Raw genomic sequence first — 25,166 nt, forward strand, 5'->3', positions numbered from 1 at the left:
GGTACATTTTTCAATTCAAAGTTTGACTTGCGGCTCAGAATCTCCATGGTTTCAACCCTGTTCTCTAAGAAATAAATGTACTGTCTGTCATCCTTGGCCTGCTCCTCTAACTCGGACACACGGTGTTGGAGTTCATTATTTTGTTCAGATAAAAATTTAACCGAGCCTTCAATGTTCAATATTGTTTGCTGCATGTCGAGCAAGGTTGTGTTGATGTTGGTTAGTTGTTCTCTTTGGGAAGCTGTAAAATAGGTCATAAGGCGTCGCATTTCCTCTTTAAAGTCACCAAATTGGTCACTTGACGTGTTGCTTAGTGTGGTGTCAGTCCTTGGGGGACGGACAGTGACGTTAGAAGTACTGGGAGGCGACGTACCCCTATCTTCCTCAGATAGACAGATAGACATTTCGGGATCTGAGAGATTCACGTTGTGTTTATCTTCCATAGCGTACTAGGATAGCAGAAATGGCAGCAGTGTCGTCGTTGAGTGCAGAGGCGAGTTATTCGCGTGAGCGCATGCGTTATATTATTCTACAAAACAACAGTATGGTACCAGGCTGTCAGAACCATAAGTCGATCTGTCGCAGTGATATAAAAAGCACGTGTGCAAATAAGTCAGGGGTCCTTATAAGTTGGTGGCGATCGACGACTTCATACAAAATTTCGTTCCGTCCAAGTTAAATTGACCTCCGTATAATCCACTTGGTAGGGGTCTTTATTAATTGGTTGGTATCGACGTGTACATACGAAAACTAGTTCCGTCCAACCTAAATTGACCCGTAATATTAGCAAGTAGGTTGATCAGTGTGCTTGATGAATAGGAAAGAGGCTGTCTCACCGCTTCACCGCTGGAGTTGTATGATAATGTCCCTGTCACACACTAGCGCGAGTCGTCTAGAAATCTCGATGCAGGATTGACCTCCTCGCTGCTTATGCACTCCTATTTTTGTATTTGAATTATTTTAAACGAAAATTTATTAAAAATGCAAAATAACCGAGAATAAAGGTTTTGAGCACGTCCACTCTAAGCTGAGGCCCGGGAGGAAGAGCTTATTAAATAACTTGTAATGTATATCCTCATTGGTTTTTAAAAGATGTGTTGCTGTTGCAGTTTCTTGTCATTTCTTCTCCTCAGCTATAACACCTTGCGAAATGACGTAAATTCAAAAATGTTACATTGACCTTCAACAAGTTTATCCATGATAATTACGTTGAATAAATGATTCTGATTTCTGATTTCTGAAGAGGTCGTGAGTTTGCTTTATTTAAATCTCTCTGTGTTGTAACGAAGCATTTCGGACCAACGAGCCTTGTAGCGACATCTTGTGGTTTCTGGCGATATAACGTTTTTATATTTTACCCGCAGGACGTCACAGATGGCGCTGCAGGGTTATCGATGGGCCCGAACATTTTAATAATTTACTTTTTTTTTCTAAATTAATATTTAAATTATCTGCAACATTTATTCTAAATTATATTATATTTTTGGTTTAGTTTTGGATTAATTTGGATCAAACAAATCGATCGTTTGTTGTCAGTAAATCGATAACGAATCTATGGTTTGGTAGATTTTTATTTTGGTTGGCAACATTGTTGGTTCGTGTGTCAGACTGACAGCTGGCTGACGGCTGAGCTGAGAGACAGGTTTTGGAAAGTGGGGACGTCGCGAGAGCGCCGGAGACTCCACTGCCGTAACTATAATGTGGGCAAATTAACCTCTCATCTGCCGGAACGCGGATCTCGACCAGACACAATGTAAAATCTATTGTGTCTGGTATCTCGGCAGATAAGAGGTTAAAAGCCACGATTTATCGGCGACATCAAGAGCCGATGTCTCAATTTAAATAAACAACTTAACCGAGATGGTGAGTCCTCGCAATTTTTCGTGCATATTTTTGCACCAACTTTGTGATAACCTCGAGGTCCTTGTTTTCAGCAACATCACTGAAATCCCATCGCCTAAGGTCCAGTGGGTGGGTTTAGGTTGCATCCGAGCGATGCCCAACTATCCCGGATGAACCTGTAAGTTATTTTCTTTGTTTTACACTCGTGAGTTGCCTTGCCACGCTGTCAGCTGAACCACATGCTAATCATTGCCATTCCTTGTTGCAGATGGGGTTTTTGTTTAATTTTCTAACGTTTTTAAGTTCTATTTTAAGAATGAAGAAGTTTCAATGGTCGTGACATGCTATTGTCTAAGAAGAAGTTTATGATTGGATCAGACTATTTCAACAAATTTTTGTGAATGAAGATTGCTACTGTTTTCTTCTGCGTTTGCAAGTTATTTCAAGCTTCTTTACGGCGGAGCTTGCCTTGGTTGTTTGCACGTCGAAGCTTTCCTTTGTGCGGCGCGCATGTGGATGTGCCGCGCCTCTCCTTTTGTCAACACTCCGGATAAGGCCCGGTGAAGGACTGCGAGGTTGACCGGTGGACGTGCAGCCCGCCAGCTGCGTAACAGTTGGTCCGCTGCGCCGCCATCGTCCAGCACGCCCTGGCCTGAGCCGGCCTCAACACAACCCCTGTACGGTATACCGGGACGCCTCAGGTAGGCCTGATAGTCGAAGGTCTCGAGTAAGTGAGGTGCCTACAGGTGTATGGACAGTGATTTAAAACCTAGTGCTATCTTATGGTCATGTCACAGAGTGATACTTTACCTAACGGCCCACTAGTTTTCATTGAATTCCATTCTCTAAGTAAAAAGATTTACGTTTCAGTGGCGCCCTTCTTGGTGAAATTGTCGCTTTGTACAATCATTTTAGAATAAGTGGTGTTGGCATAAACTTTAAGATTAAATTTAGTGAAAACAGTTTATTTTTTTTATTATTAAAAGTGATGGGATTTTGTGTGAATTGTTTGTGTTTATGTTGCATCTTAAGTTGTGTTTGTCTTAGCATAAGTAAGGTTCTAGGCCTCCTACAGAGACCTAACTTAAGTACTTATTTTATTTGCAGTAAGTTTAAACCCAATTTTATGGCCTAAATGGTCTAGGGCTTATTGTCATTTTAGTACCTACTACATTTGTTTGTTTTTTTTTTATAAACCTTTTATTTAAAATTACAGGTTAAAACCAATTATTAAAACTTTTTGATGCATACTAGCAATTTTTTTATCAGTATTGTGTTTTTTTTTTTTTTGGTAAAATTTGGACTTATAATAATTTACCAACAATAAAATTTTGTTAACATATTTAATTAAAAAAAAACAATTTCACATTTAAAATCAATTATAATATAGCACTTTCTAGTTATTTTTTTTATCATTTATAATAGGACACTAGCTGGTACCCGCGACTTCGTCTGCGTACTTTTAATTTGAATGTTAAGGATTATATTAAAGGAACGGTATAGATTTGGGTATTATTTATTTATTATTTGAGAATTGTGGAGACCGAACTGAATGCAGCCCGCGAGATCACTGCGACCTTGTCAGATCTATTGTGACCTAAATCCCTACATTTAAAAATTCTCCTCTAGACCGATCCGTTCGAAGAGATCCAACGTCTTTTTGGGAGAAAGTTGCACGACTTCCTGGGGATCCATTATGTAGTCCCCAAGTGTATGGCTTCTACTATGTATGAGAGCCTCACAGCTGCACAGCAGATTTAGTGGCGTCTCATTTTCCCCTAAACAGAATCTGCATAAAGGAGACTCGGTCAGCTCCATTCTGTGTATGTGCTTATTGAGTCTGCAATGCCCCCTTATTAAAATCCTAGCCTGCCCCCTAGTGAGAGTAACGATTTCTGATGAGAATTTCTTAGAAAAAGGTATAATCAGCTGCTTCGAATTTTTCAGGCCAACTGAGTTGGGCCAAAATTCCTTGGATTCATTTCCTAGTCGCACCCCCAGATGATATCTAGAGGTGCTTTTCGAGATCCCGCAGAAGGGTTCGGGTTCGATTAGACTTGTTCCCGATCTCTCTCTCCGAATCCGATCCGATCCGAATTTGAGGCCCCCAACTTATTCAGACTATCTATACACTCTAGAATGAGTAATGAGTCTACTTCAGTCGCCGCCACTGCCTTAAGAGCAGCCTGGCTGTCCGACAGTATGAGAATGTTACTGTTTATGTTCCCCAAATTTTGGTGCACACAATCAATGATGGCATACATCTCAGCCTGAAAAACTGTGGCGTGTGCCCCCATGTTGGTTACCCTCTTTCGCTTGGGGCACTTATACACCCGCCCCTGAAAGCCCATCTCGCTTAGAGCCGTCGGTAAACCACACCCGATCCGCACTGGGAAAGGGCGAGGGTAGAGTTCTAGACCACTCCTCTCTCTCTGGTATTACCACCTTGAAGTAACTCACAAAGTTATGAGTCCCGACCATGACGTCTGAGGGCATCGCCATAACCGGGTCAGTCATAAGGTCCTCTTTGAGTTTTCTCATGACAGTTGATCCCCATGTCGTCTTACCCCTTTCCGTAGCTCGGAGCATAGCGAGTCTAGCTTCCCCGATTATGTACAGATGGAATGGACGCAGGTTTAGTGCCGCCTCCATTGCCAAGGTTGGTGTGGACGACATATCTCACGTTATTATCATGCAAGCCATTCTTTGGACGCTGGTTAGGTCCGTAATGTAGGTCCCAATAGATGCCTTTTTGAACCATGCTGCACAGCCGTACGCAAAATATCCCATACAAACTTTCAACCCCTATTTTAACTTCTGCATCCCTTTTTTTCGCAATAAAGGCCTATGTTCTTTCTCAGGGTCTAAAGATTGTCTGTGCCAAATTTCATCAAAATCGGTTGAGAGGTTTAAGCGGAAAAACGTAACAGACAGACAGACAGAGTTACTTTCGCATATATAATATTAGTAGGGATTCCCTAAATTATGGCGCCTACCTACCCTCTAAGTTAGAAAAGTGATCAAATACTAACTTGAAGTCTTAGTAACACTCAGTTTAAAAAAAAACATCAAAATCATTTCAGTAGCTATGGCGTCATGCGCTTCTTGACACGATCACGCTAGATTTCCGCGGGAATGAAGCATTTTCCCGCCGTAAAAAGTAGCCTGTGTCCGTGCCTAGGATCCTATCTTTAAATAAACCACGTCTTATAAAAATCTGTTCAGACATTAAGGCGTGAATGAGGTAAACTTTTAAAACAAACGATTAAAAATCACTAACTTAATTAGTTTTCTGCCTACTGCCTACGCCTTAAGTGCGATAGCATGAATATTAATAGCCCACATCCTTTTCTAGGTAGGTGGGTACTATCTATCACCTAACTAACTTTCATTAAAAAACCGTTCAGCCGTTTAGACGTGAAAGAGCAAAAGTCCCAACAAAAACGACAAAAAAATCACTAACTCAATTTAGTTATCTGCCTACTGCCTATGACCATTTCTAGGTTATCATCTATCACCATAACAAATTTCATCAAAATCCGTTCAGCCGTTTAGGCGTGAAAGAGTAACAGACAGACAGACAGACAGACAGAGTTACTTTCGCATTTATAATATTAGTATGGATTGGTAGGAAATTACTATTTTGTAATATTGCTTCATTATCATATTGACAGTTGTGCCGCTGCTTGGCAAATATTTTGCTTATATGTTTTTTGGAATAATTATATATCTGTCTTTCAATAACAACTTTAATGAGTAATATACAGTAGTAAACTTGCTTTACAATCTTTACATATTGAATAATATATTACCTTCAACTTGAAAATAAACATTAAAAGTAAACATAACCTTCAACAAACAAAATTAATTTAAAAACTGTTGTTTCTTTTATTATTTTGAAAATTATTTACAGGAATAGACTGAGAATTGATGTTGTGTGAGAATTACACGTATTTGGTTTATATTTAATGAAAAATTTGTACATATTTTAGAAAATAAGTTTTGGAGGCAGACGGGTACATTTTGAGATATAAATTTACTTAGTTGACTTCAGAACTCTTTTCAAACTTGAAATTATAACTAAAACACAACCATGGATATCCAAACTGTTTATTTAGGTGTTCGAGCCTTCGGCTTGACCCACTGTGAGATAACCCTTTTGAAACATCAGCGCCATCTAGTAGTTTATCGTGGAAACATACGGGTGTATCCGCTTCCGGCGGCGAGTCAGCGCAGTGGCAGGGAACGTCAGTTTAATTCCTCAGTACGCTTTTGAATCTCGGCGTCGTCGGTAGTGAGTACTACTTCACAGGACGACATCGAAATATCACAGGTAAATAGAAATTATAATGAAATATACACATCTACTTACCGTCTCGTGGGTGTCCCTAGTTTATTAGGGAAATAAGCTACAAAGAAAAAAAAAAAAACAAAAGATTGTTTGTGCATACATAATTACATACATGTCGCCCTCGGCACATGCTACCCATTTATGATCCCAACGTTGTTGTCGGCTCGCAACGAACGACAACCTGATTACGAATTTTAGTCGTATCAGAACGTATGCACTCCATAATGCAACAATCATTGTTGGGACGCATCAGATGGTGCGACCGGTCGCACAATATGACGCGACCGGGTCGCGTTAAGGGATGCGACTGGACGCATCAGAGGGTGCGACTGGTCGCATAATATGGCGCGACCAGGTCGCGTCAAATGATGCGACTGGAGGCACTAGATGGCACGACGGCTCGCATTAAATAAGGCCACTTAGTCGCATCATACATCACACGATGATTCGACAAACCTAAAGTAAACTCTTACAAATGGTGTTTCATTTGTTTTCTCAGGCCATGGATCTAACAACAATGGGTGCTCTCTGTGAGCTAATCCCTCAAGATCGAAAGGATTTTTTTCAACGAACCGTCGATATCCTTGATGATACATACCCGGACGGCTGGCGTTCATGGGGGGTGAAAAATGTATCCTATTCAGACCTCTTCGGAAAATCAATCTCACCGGCTGTTGAAGCAAAATTACGCTTCGCCGTCCCTACCGCAAGGCTAGCTCTGGCATACTCACCGGATGACTGTTCCCTCTCCGAGAAAAAATACCGCATAATCAAAAGGATGATGCTTCAGTGGCCACTAGGACGAGCGCTTCTGTACGCTCCGCACAAAATTATGGAGGAAATTCATCAAGAGTCGTATGATGTCTTCATGCATACAGTAAAAACACTGAAACCCCAGCTTACCTCTGTAAGAGGGAACTCCCCAAGAAAACGGAGCTCGTTGTCACCTCAACCTGGCTGCTCGTCGGCTGCCAAAACACCTCGCCGCGAATCAGATCCCAGTGATCCCCAACTACAGCAGTCATTTTTTGAAAAAATGGTAGACCTTCTCGCAAATCAGACTCAGGCAATCGAAGGCATTGCCGCTCAGATTTCTACCCTATCGTCAAGAAGCGAGCAAAGTATCGCGGATGAATCCGAATCAGATGCCGAAAGCACACTTTCTGATACAAATTTTTCGGCACCGTCGCTTAACGTTATCCCAAAAAGTGCCGTTGACGCCGAAGACACACAGGAAGCACTGCTGACAACACAAATTGCAGAAGCTGAAAAAAAGCTAGCAGCATTAAAAGCAGCTAGCAGTGTCGAAAATTTATTCAATTATGACTTCACACCATCAACAGTTGAAGCAGAACCAAAATTAGCAAAGGCTGACCATCGGCTAGTCGAACAGGGGCGTAGATGCCAACGACTTAATGACGAGGGTTGGAAAAATGTACGCTACGCCGAAGTACAAAAAACGTTCCACGCTACCCCAGTATTTGGAGCACTCAAGGTTAACAACCTCCTGGCTACATCAACGCCTTCGTGGAACTCAACTGCACAATTAGAAAAAACAGATCTCACTTTAGGTGCAATAACACACGGATTGCTCCTACAGAGGAAAGCGTTCCAAGAGATCTGTAAAACATTAGATACAAAGGCTCAACAGGATATACAGAAGCACCTCCTGGCTCCCGACAGCACTTTTCGGAAAATCTCCGATGGTCTCCTTCAGTACACATGTGGCCGGAGGGCCGAAATAATTCAGCTGCGACGGGAGATTTACAAATCACCGAACAAGATTCTTAACGAGATATTACATGACATCCCGCCTTCAGATACACACCTCTTCGATGACGAAAAACTATCAGAAGTGGTGAAAAATCAGGGGGGGGCACACAAGTTCTTCCCCAGGAAGACAACTCCCGGCTTCAAAACCGGAAAGAAACCTTTCACTTCAAAGGGTCAAAGTAAATCTCAAAACGGGAAAGCTTACAATAGGAAGCAGCCACCGATGAAGAATTTTCGTCCAAAACAAGAAACCTCAGGAAACAACAACAAACCTAGAACAGGTCAAAATCAAAACTCAACGAAAAAACCCTAAATCTAAGGTATTTCGCGCAGGGAGGCTCGGAGAAAGGATTAGTCTGTGGGAATCGTTAGGCGCTTCAGAAACGATCCTCAGTGTCGTTAGAGGCTACCGTATACCCTTTATTTGTAAACCGCCACATACGACGTTATCGTCTAAAAATGGGAAAAAATTTCAAAACAGGGCGTCGAACGCTATGACCCAACAAATTTCCAAACTGATCGACATGGGTGCGATTTCCTTAAACATTTTTAAGAGTGGTTACTTATCACCTATATTCTTAAGAGAAAAACCTAACGGTTCTCACAGACTGATCTTTAATCTGAAACGCCTAAATTCCTTTGTCCATCCCCCAAAGTTTCGACTAATAAGCCTTAGGAAGCTCTCCCAAGTAATACAAAAAGGAGACTCCCTGGTAAAAATAGACATTTCAAACGCCTATTACCACATCCCCATACTCAAATCACACAGGCGATACCTATCCTTGGCATTCAATGGTAAAATCTACAACATGAACTGCCTACCCTTTGGCTTGTCAAGCGCTCCATCTATCTTCAGTAAAATTAGTAACTGGGTAGCTTCACTACTCCGTAAAAGGGGAATCAGAGTTATCGTATATCTCGATGACTTTTTACTTATGAATAACGACGCTACATTGTTAGCGAACCAGGCGAACTGGACCGTTCAATTTCTAAAAGATCTGGGTTGGCACATCAACGCAGATAAAACTGATCTACAGCCTAAGACTTGAATAGAATACTTAGGTATAGACTGGGATACCTTATTAAATCAAAAGATTTTGCCACTGTCTAAAATTATTAATATAGAATCATCCATTTTAAACACGCTGCGCAAAGACAAATGGAGCTGGATGGAGGCAAAACAGCTGTTGGGTAAACTAAACTTTGCGACCAATGTAATCCCACTGGGTCTCCTTCATTGCAGACTTATCCAGATCGCAGCAAAATCTCTACCAGACACAGAAAAATACAGGAGTTTTCAATTACCACACCAGGTAAAACACGAACTGCGCTGGTGGCTTCAAAATTTGACAAAAACGTCGACAATACAAACTGCCCCACCATCAGCCTTTGTAGCCACCGATGCCTCGGACATCGGCTGGGGCGCAATAGTGGACAACAAACATCTGTCAGGTTGCTGGAACAGCTCTCAGGTACATTGGCACTGCAATCGAAAAGAGCTTTGGACACTATTAGAAGTACTGCAAAGAGAGTCGGAACAACTCCGAGGGAAAACCATTTTGTTTCAAACAGACAACCGGACTGCAGCCTCGTATATACGAAAACAAGGTGGTACAAAATCCATGACTCTCCTGAACATCGCAACCAAAATTTTGAACTTAGCCCTACTGCACGAGATCACAATAGTACCAAAGTATCTACCAGGCAGGTACAACGGTCTTGCCGACAGTTTATCCAGACTGAAAACTCAACAGGAGTGGCACCTCGATTCAATGACCCAGCAAGCAATTTTCCAAAGGATGGGGCTTCCGACAATCGACCTGTTTGCGACAAACGCGTCCGCAGTAGTCCCCAGATACGTAAGCGAGGACCAGAAAGACACCATGAGCGAGTTCACGGACGCACTCAGCAGACCGTGGAATTACGACCTGGGTTGGGTTTTTCCCCCCCCGGCTCTAATTCCTCGAGTACTGCAACACCTGAATGCTTCCCTCGGCCACTATATACTAATAGCACCGAAATGGGAGAAAGCATTCTGGAGAGCAGAGGTGAAAAAGCGTGCAGTACGAGCACCTTACCAGATCCGGAATCTCAAAGCTCATCTGATAGATCTTCGAACCAACCTACCACCTCGCAACGTACAGAACATGTGTTTGGAGGCCTGGCGAATACGGGCTGGTCCGACGAAATAATAGGCTGGAACGACAGTGAACGTGAATTCTTACAAACAGCTTGGAGGAAGTCTACGATGAAGACCTATCGCCCAGCATGGAAGAACTGGCTCTTGTGGTGTGCAGACAAAAATGTATCCTCATCAACGCCTAGTCCTAGCGATTTGGCCCGATATTTAATCTTCTTGCACGAGTTTAAAAAATTAGCACCCAAAACTATACTTGTTCACAAGTCCACGGTGGCTACCTTTACAAAACCCAGTCTGACAGCACCATTGAGCGATCATCCGCTAGTGAAGAAGACAATCAAAGCTATTCTGTTACGAAGACCACCGGAAAGAGCGCCTTCAACATGGAACGTAGAAGATCTTTTGCGCTGGATTTCACAAACACGCATAGACGACGCAAATCTGTTCCAGGTATCTCAACGTGTAGCTACCTTACTACTTCTAGCATCGGGGCGACGCATACACGACTTAACACTATTGCATATAGATGCAGACCACTGTCACATCGCAGAAAGTCAAATTATTTTCTGGCCACGTTTTGGCTCAAAAACCGATAACTGTAACTATCGGCAGTCGGGCTGGAGCCTCTCGAAGCATGATGAACTCAATTTCAACCTTTGCCACTGGATACCTATACTCATGAGAGTATCCAATCATCGTCGAAGAGCGGACGCGACTTTAACAAACTTGTTTATTACAACAAGAGGCAGAGTAAAAGCTGCATCGAGATCAGTCATAGCTGGCTGGCTAAGATCAATCTTGAGAGATGCCAAAATCAGGGGTTCCCCAGGTAGCTTCAGATCAGCTGTGGCTACAGATAACTGGACCAACAGAAATTTGGATATGGATGAGGTTCTACGCAAAGGAAATTGGCGTAGTGCGCAGACATTCTTGAATCATTATTTCAAAAATATTGAACCAAGGGAGAACACTGTTTCCACGCCTTTTGCAAGCATGTCACGGTCTTTTACCCCTATATAGGATCGACTGATAAACTTTTCATGTGATTACTAATTAGTACAAATTATCATAAGACTGACTGAGTTTATTTTGAAATAATTTATTGTTTTTACTAAGTACTTTTTGTTACCTAATTTGTTGATTAAACTTATATATGTACTTTACTATTCATGATGCATTTCAATTACTCCTGTCAACTGAATCTAAATCTAATAATCATTTAAGTCACAGTACGCAGAGTCAGCACCGGCAGATATTAAACATCTCACAGTGGGTCAAGCCGAAGGCTCGAACACCTAAATAGAAGCGTTTTTCCCCCGAAGGGTAAAAAACGTATATTTAGGTTTCAGCCGTAAGGCTTGACCCACATATTAATTTACTTGCCGGCTGTTAAGCCTTCTCGCCTCAATTCAAACTTGTACTGAGGAATTAAACTGACGTTCCCTGCCACTGCGCTGACTCGCCGCCGGAAGCGGATACACCCGTATGTTTCCACGATAAACTACTAGATGGCGCTGATGTTTCAAAAGGGTTATCTCACAGTGGGTCAAGCCTTACGGCTGAAACCTAAATATACGTTTTTTACCCTTCGGGGGAAAAACGCTTCTATTTACATTCACTGCTCCGTGATGAGTTAGTTTATGAAGTGAGTTAGCTAGTGTCCTATTATAAATGATAAAAAAAATAACTAGAAAGTACTATATTATAATTGATTTTAAATGTGAAATTGTTTTTTTTTAATTAAATATGTTAACAAAATTTTATTGTTGGTAAATTATTATAAGTCCAAATTTTACCAAAAAAAAAAAACACAATACTGATAAAAAAATTGCTCGTATGCATCAAAAAGTTTTAATAATTGGTTTTAACCTGTAATTTTAAATAAAAGGTTTATAAAAAAAAAACAAACAAATGTAGTAGGTACTAAAATGACAATAAGCCCTAGACCATTTAGGCCATAAAATTGGGTTTAAACTTACTGCAAATAAAATAAGTACTTAAGTTAGGTCTCTGTAGGAGGCCTAGAACCTTACTTATGCTAAGACAAACACAACTTAACTTAAGATGCAACATAAACACAAACAATTCACACAAAATCCCATCACTTTTAATAATAAAAAAAATAAACTGTTTTCACTAAATTTAATCTTAAAGTTTATGCCAACACCACTTATTCTAAAATGATTGTACAAAGCGACAATTTCACCAAGAAGGGCGCCACTGAAACGTAAATCTTTTTACTTAGAGAATGGAATTCAATGAAAACTAGTGGGCCGTTAGGTAAAGTATCACTCTGTGACATGACCATAAGATAGCACTAGGTTTTAAATCACTGTCCATACACCTGTAGGCACCTCACTTACTCGAGACCTTCGACTATCAGGCCTACCTGAGGCGTCCCGGTATACCGTACAGGGGTTGTGTTGAGGCCGGCTCAGGCCAGGGCGTGCTGGACGATGGCGGCGCAGCGGACCAACTGTTACGCAGCTGGCGGGCTGCACGTCCACCGGTCAACCTCGCAGTCCTTCACCGGGCCTTATCCGGAGTGTTGACAAAAGGAGAGGCGCGGCACATCCACATGCGCGCCGCACAAAGGAAAGCTTCGACGTGCAAACAACCAAGGCAAGCTCCGCCGTAAAGAAGCTTGAAATAACTTGCAAACGCAGAAGAAAACAGTAGCAATCTTCATTCACAAAAATTTGTTGAAATAGTCTGATCCAATCATAAACTTCTTCTTAGACAATAGCATGTCACGACCATTGAAACTTCTTCATTCTTAAAATAGAACTTAAAAACGTTAGAAAATTAAACAAAAACCCCATCTGCAACAAGGAATGGCAATGATTAGCATGTGGTTCAGCTGACAGCGTGGCAAGGCAACTCACGAGTGTAAAACAAAGAAAATAACTTACAGGTTCATCCGGGATAGTTGGGCATCGCTCGGATGCAACCTAAACCCACCCACTGGACCTTAGGCGATGGGATTTCAGTGATGTTGCTGAAAACAAGGACCTCGAGGTTATCACAAAGTTGGTGCAAAAATATGCACGAAAAATTGCGAGGACTCACCATCTCGGTTAAGTTGTTTATTTAAATTGAGACATCGGCTCTTGATGTCGCCGATAAATCGTGGCTTTTAACCTCTTATCTGCCGAGATACCAGACACAATAGATTTTACATTGTGTCTGGTCGAGATCCGCGTTCCGGCAGATGAGAGGTTAATTTGCCCACATTATAGTTACGGCAGTGGAGTCTCCGGCGCTCTCGCGACGTCCCCACTTTCCAAAACCTGTCTCTCAGCTCAGCCGTCAGCCAGCTGTCAGTCTGACACACGAACCAACAATGTTGCCAACCAAAATAAAAATCTACCAAACCATAGATTCGTTATCGATTTACTGACAACAAACGATCGATTTGTTTGATCCAAATTAATCCAAAACTAAACCAAAAATATAATATAATTTAGAATAAATGTTGCAGATAATTTAAATATTAATTTAGAAAAAAAAAGTAAATTATTAAAATGTTCGGGCCCATCGATAACCCTGCAGCGCCATCTGTGACGTCCTGCGGGTAAAATATAAAAACGTTATATCGCCAGAAACCACAAGATGTCGCTACAAGGCTCGTTGGTCCGAAATGCTTCGTTACAACACAGAGAGATTTAAATAAAGCAAACTCACGACCTCTTCAGAAATCAGAAATCAGAATCATTTATTCAACGTAATTATCATGGATAAACTTGTTGAAGGTCAATGTAACATTTTTGAATTTACGTCATTTCGCAAGGTGTTATAGCTGAGGAGAAGAAATGACAAGAAACTGCAACAGCAACACATCTTTTAAAAACCAATGAGGATATACATTACAAGTTATTTAATAAGCTCTTCCTCCCGGGCCTCAGCTTAGAGTGGACGTGCTCAAAACCTTTATTCTCGGTTATTTTGTATTTTTAATAAATTTTCGTTTAAAATAATTCAAATACAAAAATAGGAGTGCATAAGCAGCGAGGAGGTCAATCCTGCATCGAGATTTCTAGACGGCTCGCGCTAGTGTGTGACAGGGACATTATCATATAACTCCAGCGGTGAAGCGGTGAGACAGCCTCTTTCCTATTCATCAAGCACACTGATCAACCTACTTGCTAATATTACGGGTCAATTTAGGTTGGACGGAACTAGTTTTCGTATGTACACGTCAATACCAACCAATTAATAAAGACCCCTACCAAGTGGATAATACGGAGGTCAATTTAACTTGGACGGAACGAAATTTTGTATGAAGTCGTCGATCACCACCAACTTATAAGGACCCCTGACTTATTTGCACACGTGCTTTTTATCACTGCGACAGATCGCCTTATGGTTCTGACCGCCTGGTACCATACTGTTGTTTTTGTGGAATAATATAACGCAGCGCTCACGCGAATAACTCGCCTCTGCACTCAACGACGACACTGCTGCCATTTCTGCTATCCTAGTACGCTATGGAAGATAAACACAACGTGAATCTCTCAGATCCCGAAATGTCTATCTGTCTATCTGAGGAAGATAGGGGTACGTCGCCTCCCAGTACTTCTAACGTCACTGTCCGTCCCCCAAGGACTGACACCACACTAAGCAACACGTCAAGTGACCAATTTGGTGACTTTAAAGAGGAAATGCGACGCCTTATGACCTATTTTACAGCTTCCCAAAGAGAACAACTAACCAACATCAACACAACCTTGCTCGACATGCAGCAAACAATATTGAACATTGAAGGCTCGGTTAAATTTTTATCTGAACAAAATAATGAACTCCAACACCGTGTGTCCGAGTTAGAGGAGCAGGCCAAGGATGACAGACAGTACATTTATTTCTTAGAGAACAGGGTTGAAACCATGGAGATTCTGAGCCGCAAGTCAAACTTTGAATTGAAAAATGTACCCAAAGTCAACAACGAGCACAAGGAAGACCTGATCGAGATGGTTACACACCTATCAAAAACAATCGGCTGTGAGATTACTAAATCGGACATTAAAGATATATATAGGGTGCGTGGAAAAGCGCCAGAAGAGAAAAATACCCCTATCATCATTGAAACCAACTCAGCCTTACTAAAATCCGATTTCCTGAAGAAGGCTAAGTCCTTCAACATCAAGAACAAAACAAAACTCCAAGCGCAACATCTTGGCCTTAAATCTAAAGAGAACACCCCTGTCTATTTGTCGGAGCATCTGACTGCGAGAGCCTCACGTTTGCACTACTTGGCGAGAGACTTGAAAAAGTCGAAAAATTATAAGTTCTGCTGGACGCACTACGGCAAAGTTTATCTTCGTAAAACTGAAAGTTCACCTATCATCACTGTAAGATCAGAAGTCCAAATACAACAACTTATGCAGGAAGACTGACTATTGCTAGGATGTTATAATTACATTATATTCCTCGTATTATCATGGGATTCACAACTTTGCTGTAGCTTGAATCCGCTGTTAATGTACTATTTACTGTGTACTATAGTTATCTATACTTGTACAAACAACTATTATTACATACAAACAAACTCACTTACACGCATCACTTATGCACACATTCCCCTGCATACAACTAAATACCTCTATTTACACATACTCACACCAATCACATCTCTCGCACCAATCTTACAACTCACACCGAACTCGCAACTCAAAAATGTCACCATCAACTTAAACAACATTTTGACTAGTGTACCCTACATAAAATACATATTAACTATATTTACATTGCACGAGTTTACCTATAAACATTTTTACTATGGATGATAGAGTAAATACATTGAACGAGATAGATCATATTGAGATAGCCCGCTCCATTCTTTGTAATGTCACGGATCTTAAAAAGCACTGTAATGTTAATAAAAATGACCTTACAGTAATATCACAAAATATAAGGAGTATATACTGCAACTTTGACGACTTCTTACTAAGTATTTCCAATTTAGCATTTGAAACTGATGTTATCATTCTGACTGAATGCAGACTTGACCCTAACAAACCCATACCGGTGCTACAAAACTACTGTTCGTACTTCACTAGGGTTCAACGTAATCAAAATGACGGCGTGGTGGTGTACATAAAAAAAACACTCAAACATAAAATTCAGGAAATCATATTACCACAGGCGTCATGCCTTCAACTTGACACATTTAATACTACGCTGTTATGTATACATATACAGGTCTCCCGCAAATGTTAATGCTGAAAGCTTCATTGAATCACTTTGTACACATCTAGATACTTTGAATTCTACAACTAAGAACTTAGTACTCGCAGGTGATATAAATATAAACATTACGCTCAAACCTGATGAACTCCATTACGAACAGAAGAACAGAATCAGCTATTTAAACAAGTTGGCTATGTATGGCTTATTAGCTGGCCACACTATACCCACGAGGGGTAAAAACTGCTTGGATCATGTAATGCTAAAAATAAATAAGAATAAACATCAAGCAACTATAGCAGTTCTTAGTACAACCACTACTGATCACTACACAACGTTATTAATTTTATCTAAAACTAAAAAGCACAATACTGTTACAAAAACTAAAACAACTATTGATTTTGAAAAAGCTCTGGAGCAACTTAAAAATAAAAGACTAGCGGAACTATTGCATAGCGATGACCCCACTTATGTTATAAATCGTCTTATTTACACATTAATAGAAACGTTAAAACACAATCACTCACAATATACCTTCCAAATTTCGCATAATAAAACCGTGGATGACACCGGGAATTCTTCGATGCATCAGAAATCGTAATAACTTACAAAAACAGGTTCGCAGTGATCCGTACAATAACATTAAAAAAAAAAAAAAAATGACATATAATAGGTACAGGAACTTTTGTAATAGTCTCATAAAAAAATAAAATGAAATTACGATAGAGAACTGCAGGCCAAATCTTTAAATAATAATAAAATTCTTTGGAAAAATATCAAAAATATAACATATACAAATAAAATAGATAGTATAAACACAGAACTCTCCAACATAAAATCAACCTCTTTTGCCTCTGCTAATCATGCTAATACATTCTTTGCTAACGTTGGCAAACAACTAGCACAACAAATACAACCTATAGCTACAGATTCAATCTCTTTCCTAGATAACTTACATCCTCAACAAAACTCGCTAGTCCTGTTGCCTACAGATGATGAAGAGGTTGGCACTATATTAATGAGCCTTAAGTCTAATAGTGCTCCTGGTTGGGATCACATCCCAACACTGTTTCTCAAAGTTGCGAAGGCTGAGGTAATCCCTATTATTACACACGGTGCTAACTTATGTTTTGAAAGCGGAGTCTTCCCAACGTTACTTAAACAGTCAATCATCACTCCCATTTATAAGGATGGGGATAGAGCTGACGTGAGCAATTACAGACCGATCTCAGTTCTACCAGTAATCTCCAAAATTATAGAAAAGTTGCTTAATAATAGACTTCAAAATTATTTACAAAAATATAATATATTATCTAATTGTCAGTTTGGCTTTCGACGTGGGAGATCAACTGAGGATGCAGTCGCTGCTCTTACTTCACTTGTAATTGATCAGCTTGATAAACATAAAAAATGTATATCAGTCTTTTTAGATTTAAAAAAAGCGTTCGATACAGTCTCTCTCCCAATTCTTATAAAGAAGTTAGAGGTGATTGGCATAAGAGGCATACCACTACTTTTATTTATTGATTACCTTAAAAATAGAAAACAGAGTGTAAGACTGGAGGACTCTACCAGTGAGTATGAGGAGGTGTTTTACGGAGTACCGCAAGGTAGTGTCCTTGGCCCGACGTTGTTCTTAATTTATATTAACGATTTGTGTCAAATGAAGGTCAAGAATGCAAATATTTACGCAAATATGCCGATGACACCGCTGTCGTATTTGTGGGTGACTCGTGGAACAGTGTTAAAGCTGATGCTGAACTTGGCTTGAGGCAAATAGGTAAATGGCTACATAACAATATTCTTACATTAAATACCGCTAAAACAAATTATATATGTTTTAGTATCTATAACAACTCTCAACCAAGTGATGGATTCAAGATTCAGATACATAGCTGTGATGATACATCAAATAACCTAAATTGTACTTGTCCAATTATAACAAAGGTAGCACAAACAAAATATCTGGGTGTTTATTTGGATCAGCGGCTTTCATGGTACCCACATCTGGAACATGTTATATTGCGAATTAGAAAATTAATCTGGATATTTAAAACTCTCAGACATGTGGTGCCGCGAAATGTCGCTGTTTCCAATAGAGATCTTCTGAAAGATATATATGTATCTCTCGTACAATCAATCATCACTTATTGCATTACCATATGGGGTGGGGCGACTAAATCTGAATTTCTAAATGTTGAAAGGGCACAGCGTAATAAAACACGTTCGCTTTACGAATAGAGACTGACATTTATTAATTTAGAAGGTACATGAATATACATTATTTTGTTACAGACCACATTTATAAATTAATACCCCTACTTAACAAAATAATTGTGATAGACTTAAAAAATCTATTTTTTATTAACAACCCCTATCATTCTCATAAACTTATAATGTTTAGTTGACAACAGACCTTTAGTTAACAAGTCAGCAGGCATTTCTTGGGTTGAAATGTACTCAATCTCAATCAATTCATTTTTTAATGCATCTCTAATATAATGATGACGAACATCAATATGTTTTGTCCTATTGTGTGACTGATGACTTGTTGCCAATTTTAATGCACTTTGATTGTCACAGTGTAACTTAATGATACATTGTTTACCAGTAATTTCATGCATCAAATACTTCAAATAAACTGCCTCTCTAGATGCCTCCGACAGAGCAACATATTCTGCCTCAGTACTAGACAAAGAGACAGTTTTCTGTTTCCTACTCTGCCAAGAAATCACAGAACCACTCATGGTGAAACAGTACCCAGTATAAGACTTTCTATCTAAACTGTCACTAGCCCAGTCAGCATCAACAAAACCTCTAAGCTCTACATTTCCTTTAGTATACATAAGGCAATAATGTTTTGTTTTATTTAAATATTTCAATACACGTTTGGCATAATTAAAATGACTTTCATTATAACATGCATTGAACTGGCTAAGATAACTCAGAGAATATGCAATATCAGGCCTAGTCAAAATAGCTAAATACATAAGGCTACCTATTAGTCTTTGATAAGGAATATTCATTGCACATTTTTCGGATTTATCTATGTTCAATTTACATTCAATAGGTGTGTCTATAGTACCACAATCTGACATTCCAAATCTCGAAAGTAATTGCTCTATGTATTCACATTGATCTACTGTTATAGTATTAGTATGTTTATTCACCTCAATTCTCATACCTAAATAACGTCTAACTGGACCTAAATCTTTTAATTTAAATTCACAATTTAGAACAGTTTTCAAATTTTCAATTTCTTTTGTACAGTTTGAGAATATCAAAAAATCATCGACATATACAGTTACAATAGTCTTAATATTTCCAATATTTTTTGTAAATAGACAAGGTTCAAATTTACTAATTTTGAAACCTAATTTACTTAAACAATCTCTAACTTTTTCATACCAAACAAGAGAAGATTGCTTTAATCCATAGATAGCTCTTTTAAGTTTCAATACTTTCCCTTTACAGTTATTTACAAAACCTTCTGGAATTGACATAAATATATTTTCTTTTAAATGTCCATTTAGAAAAGCTGTTGTCACATCCAGGTGGGTGATGTCCATGTCCCATTGTACACTGAGTGCAAACAACATTCTTAGTGTGGAATGTTTCACTACAGGAGAAAAAGTGTCATCATAGTCAATGCCTCGTTGTTGTGTAAATCCCTTTGCCACAAGCCTGGCACGATACCGCACTTTGTCATTCACATCAAGTTTTTTATTTAAAACCCACTTACACTGCACAATTGACCCGTTACTCGGAGTATCAACTATCTCCCATGTGTCGTTTTCTTCAAACGATTGCAACTCCTCTTGCATGGCCCTACTCCACTGTTCAGCCTCAGGTCCTCTCAGCGCTTCTGAGAAATCAATTTGTTCTGGATTTAGACAAGAACTGGAGACGCTTATGTTACCATATCCATAACGTACTGGGGCTTTCCGCAATCTCTTGCTATTCACAATCTCAGGTTGTTGCTGCTCAATCACTGAGATATCTGTTTCAACTTCCGACGTATTTAAGGTGTCATCATCTGTTTGACTTTCTACATCTGTATAAATGGATGTCAATGTACTTGAACTAGAATCAAGCTGAGATTCCTCTATCATTTGCTCCCCTACTGAATCTCTGTTTTCTACACTTATTTCTGACATATTTTGCTTTTCAATATTCTCCTTTTCTTTTTCATTATCCAGCACCCAGATCATATTTTCTTGCTGTTCATGTTTTGCTCCTTTCAAATGTTCTTCCATCACTATTACATCTCTTTTCACTGTGACTATATTTTTCTGTATATCATAGACACGATATCCTTTTACTGTTTCTGAAAATCCAACAAGAATATGCTGCTTCGATTTTCTGTCCCATTTTAATCGTTTTTCTTTAGGGATGTGAACCATGACAGTACTGCCAAACAGACGAATGTGACTAAGATCTGGTTTATTTCCATGCCACATTTCATACGGTGTTTTATTCGCTAAAGTTGACGATACAGACCGATTCTTAAGATATACGGCAGTATTTGCTGCTTCTGCCCAGAATTTCTTTCGTAGCTTTGCATCAAATAGCAGGCACCTTGCCTTTTCCACTACCGTTCGGTTCGCCCTCTCGCAAACGCCATTCTGTTCTGGTGTGTATGCCGTTGTCTTCTGATGGATAATTCCTTCTTTGTCCAAGTAATTTTTCATTTCTGCATTACAAAACTCACCGCCATTGTCTGTACGTAGTATTTTTATTTTCTTATTTTGCTGGTTTTCTACCATTGCTTGAAATATTTTAAAATTCTTTAACACTTCATTTTTATGCTTGAGAAAGTATATGAAAGTCATACGACTGTAGTCGTCAACAAAAAGAAGAAAGTATCTACTGCTGGCAATGGATGGTGTTTCCATAGCACCACATACATCTGCATGTATTATCTGTAGTGTTTTTGTACTCCTCTGACCTACATGTGAAAATGGCAACCTCATCTGTTTTCCTTCACAACAGGTCACACATTTATCTTTCACTATGTCACTGGTAGCAGGATATGACAATCCATTCACAATGCCATTCTTCATTTTGTTCAAATCACTGCTGTTAATGTGTGCTAGACGTCTATGCCAAAGTTCTGCACTTGCTACTGCTGGTGCTGCCAGTAAACAATCTGCCAATTTTATGTTTAGCTTGTATACTCCGTTGCACAAGTCTGCAGTCGCCACCAACTCATTCTTTCTGTTACGTATATAACAATGATTGGCTTCAAAAATCACGTTGTTTCCATTTCGTATAAGTTGACCTACCGATAACAAGTTGGTAGTCAAACTTGGCACACATAGCACGTCTTTAACTGTGATATCATAGTTACAATCAGTCGATATCTGCACGTCTCCGGAACATAATACTGGCACTTTCATATCATTCGCAATCGTGATCTCTGATAAACTCGGTGTTAATTTTTTGTTGTTTATCCACGCTTCGTTTGCTGTCATATGTGCGCTTGCTCCGGAATCAACAAACCATTCATGTTTACTATATTCTCCGTTTAGAAATACCACATTAAAAGCGTTTGATTGCTTATTTTTCTGTAATAATGGACACTGGTTTCTATAATGACCAACTTTCTTGCACTTGTAACAAGATACAGTTTTTTCACTGTTTGACATATTGTTTCTTGTCTTTTGTTTTTGGTGCGTTTTGTTTGCAGCGAATGCAGCGCCACTGGAATCCGATTCAATACATGAAACCTCCATATCGAGTAACTTCGATTTTATTGCATCTGTGGTAATACTAATGCCTGAGTGTTCGATTGCCATAATCATGGGGGAAAACTTCTCAGGCAAACCTGCTAATAATAATGACCCAATCCACTCATCCGTGATTGCAAATCCTGTGCCCTTCAATCTCTGAGCAGTTTCGACAACCTGCGTTACATATGTAGTCATTGAATCACAGTTTTCTTGTCTCAGCGAGATTAAATGTCGTAGTAAGGATATTTTTCTGGAAAATCCTGAATCATCGAACATGTTTTTCAGTTTAATCCACAACTCTTTTGACGTTGTCGTTTCCTTAATGTGCACGTACAATCCTGAGTCGATAGTTAAAATTAGCTTCGCCTTGGTTTTAGCATCATCTGTTGGTTTTATCTCCATATCGGCCTCTGGTTTTATACAATGAACCATGCCTTCAAGCACCAACAAATTTTCGGCGGCAAAACTCCATTCGTCGTAATTTTCGCGGCCTTTCAATCTCGGAACACTCTGAATATAGGTCGTTGCCATTTTTCACCGAAGTTAAACCGTAATCTCACTTTTACACACTGATTACTGAATTAAAACAGGGATATGCCCATAACCTAATAAAACACGTTCGCTTTACGAATAGAGACTGACATTTATTAATTTAGAAGGTACATGAATATACATTATTTTGTTACAGACCACATTTATAAATTAATACAGCGTGGTTTAATAAAAGTTATGTACTTCAAGCGGAGGAGATTCCCTACTAATGATCTATACCAACTTACCAAACTGTTATCGGTCAGGAAACTGTACATCAAAAACACTGTGCTCAAGTTACACGGGTCACTACCCTATGACCCCGGCATTACTAGCAGAAGAAGACATGATGTGGTTGCTAATGTTCCTAGGTCAAATACAATTTTTGCCAAAAGACAGTACACTAGTAGGTCTGCCCGCCTATACAATTTACTAAATAAAGAGTTGTGCATATACTTCAAAAACTACCATGACTGCGCAAACTCAGTGATGCAGTGGCTTCTAATTAAAAATTATGAGGAAACTGAAGAACTCCTAACTAGATAGTGGAAACTGCTTTGCTCTTCATTGCAGTTTCCGATCCCAAGATGATGTCGTCGTAGGGCTATCTTAGTAGGTCGCGCCGGCCGGTGATGTGCCGCCGGGAGCCGAGCCGCGGAGGGTCAGAGTCCGCGGAGCCTCGAGGCGCGGGGCGTCAGCGGCAGTGCCGCCTTCCGCGGCGCAAGCGCCTGCGGCGCCCCCGCCCGCTGCGCCGCCAGGTGGGGCGCTGCGAGGGCCCGGAAAGGTCGCGACCGCATTGCCGGACAACGTCGCGCCCCAGAAAGACTTTGTCCCGCGTCTAACGAAAAAGACTGTTGTGTTCTCGGACGATATAGGCATAGGTTTAGGACCACTTTTAAAAAACTCTTTTGATCATGACATTATTAATGTGTGCATGCCTGGCGCGTCATATTCACAAATCATCACAAAACTATTCCAGTGTAAATATGATGCGAACACTACCGTTATTCTTTTAGTAGGCAATAGTACAGGGCTCACAAAACAGCAGTTAACTAAGTATCATAGGTCGCTAATGACTGTTGAGTGTGGAAACTTAATTATTTGTTCGTTTCCATACTCAAATTCATTAGCTAGTGAGGAAAATAATTATATATTTTCTCTCAACCAACACCTTTACAACAGAACCTGTCATCACAGTAATATTATTTATTTAGATTTGAATAAGTTTATTCAAAATTGTTTAATAACGACAGATAGAATATATCTATCTAAGTACTTTAAAAAAATTATATGTTCAGTACTAGTTTTTTATATTACAGACATTTCTGCCAGACCAGGCAGTAAACTTATTGACTGTACTGTCTTCTACAGTACAAAACCTTTTATTGACGGTAGTCAGCCATATACCACGAATGGTACTTCATCTTTAAACTAGACAATAAGACAAAAGAGAAGCTTGGAATATTAAAACTAGTTCACCAAAATATTCAAGGCTTCTCTGGCAAAGAATTGGACATAGAATTATTTTTAGAGACATTTTTTATTGACATTTTATGTATTACTGAGCATTGGTTTAAGGATTATGAATTGTTATTCGGTTTTGAAAATTATCATTTGGCTAGCGCTTTCTGTCGAAAGATCAAAATACGTGGTGGCTCCCTTATTTTTATCAGAAATAGTTTAAAATATAAAGAACGCAAAGATATTACTGGACTTTCGATAGAGGGCACTATGGAGATTTCATGTATAGAAACAGAGAAACATATTGTTGTGGCCGTATACAGACCCCTATACAGTGCTAACTTCACAGTTTTTGAATCAGTGATGGAAAATGTACTGAAGGTCATATCCAAAAGTAATAAATCCATTATAGTGTGTGGAGATTTTAACGTTGATTTATATGAAGTAGATTCAATTACAACTAGATTTCTAAGTTTGTTTACATCTTTTAACCTTGTTAATATATTTATGGAGCCAACTAGAATTACAGAAACAACTGCCTCATGTTTAGATAACATTTTTTGCAATTGTGATTTCCAAGATAACAGTATCCTTAACTGTTTTAAGTCTGATCACAGTGGGCAGTTGGTTAGTTTTCCAGTACTTAAAAATGTGCAAAAAATTAAATTTAGTACTCGACCCATCACTGATAATCGGATAGAGAAATATCGAAATAGTCTTATTAGTAACTTACCTTGTCCAAACTTTGATACAGACAATCCTGACGATTTTTACAGGGATTTCTTCACTATTATCCATAAAGAATTTGAAAATAATTTTCCTCAAAAGGTAGTTACCAACAGTCAATCATTCAAGTTCAGTGACTGGGCTACCGTAGGCATTCGCAAAAGTAGAAATACTCTTTATTCTTTATATGAGGAAAAAACGTATACACACGCTGATAGTTTCAAAAGCTACGTCAAAAATTATTCTAAAATATTTCGAAGAGTGTGTTATACAGCCAAACAGATGCATATTAGTAGTAAAATAAAGACCGCGGATAATAAAATAAAGGCAGTTTGGCAAGTAATAAATAGTGAAACAAAGGCTTCTAAACCGCGTGAATTAGAATACAATATAGAATCGGGCACTGGGTTAGTAAAACAAGATAAAG

This window comes from Pectinophora gossypiella, unplaced genomic scaffold (assembly GCF_024362695.1).
Source record: "Pectinophora gossypiella unplaced genomic scaffold, ilPecGoss1.1 Pgos_73, whole genome shotgun sequence".
Lineage (NCBI taxonomy): Eukaryota > Metazoa > Arthropoda > Insecta > Lepidoptera > Gelechiidae > Pectinophora > Pectinophora gossypiella.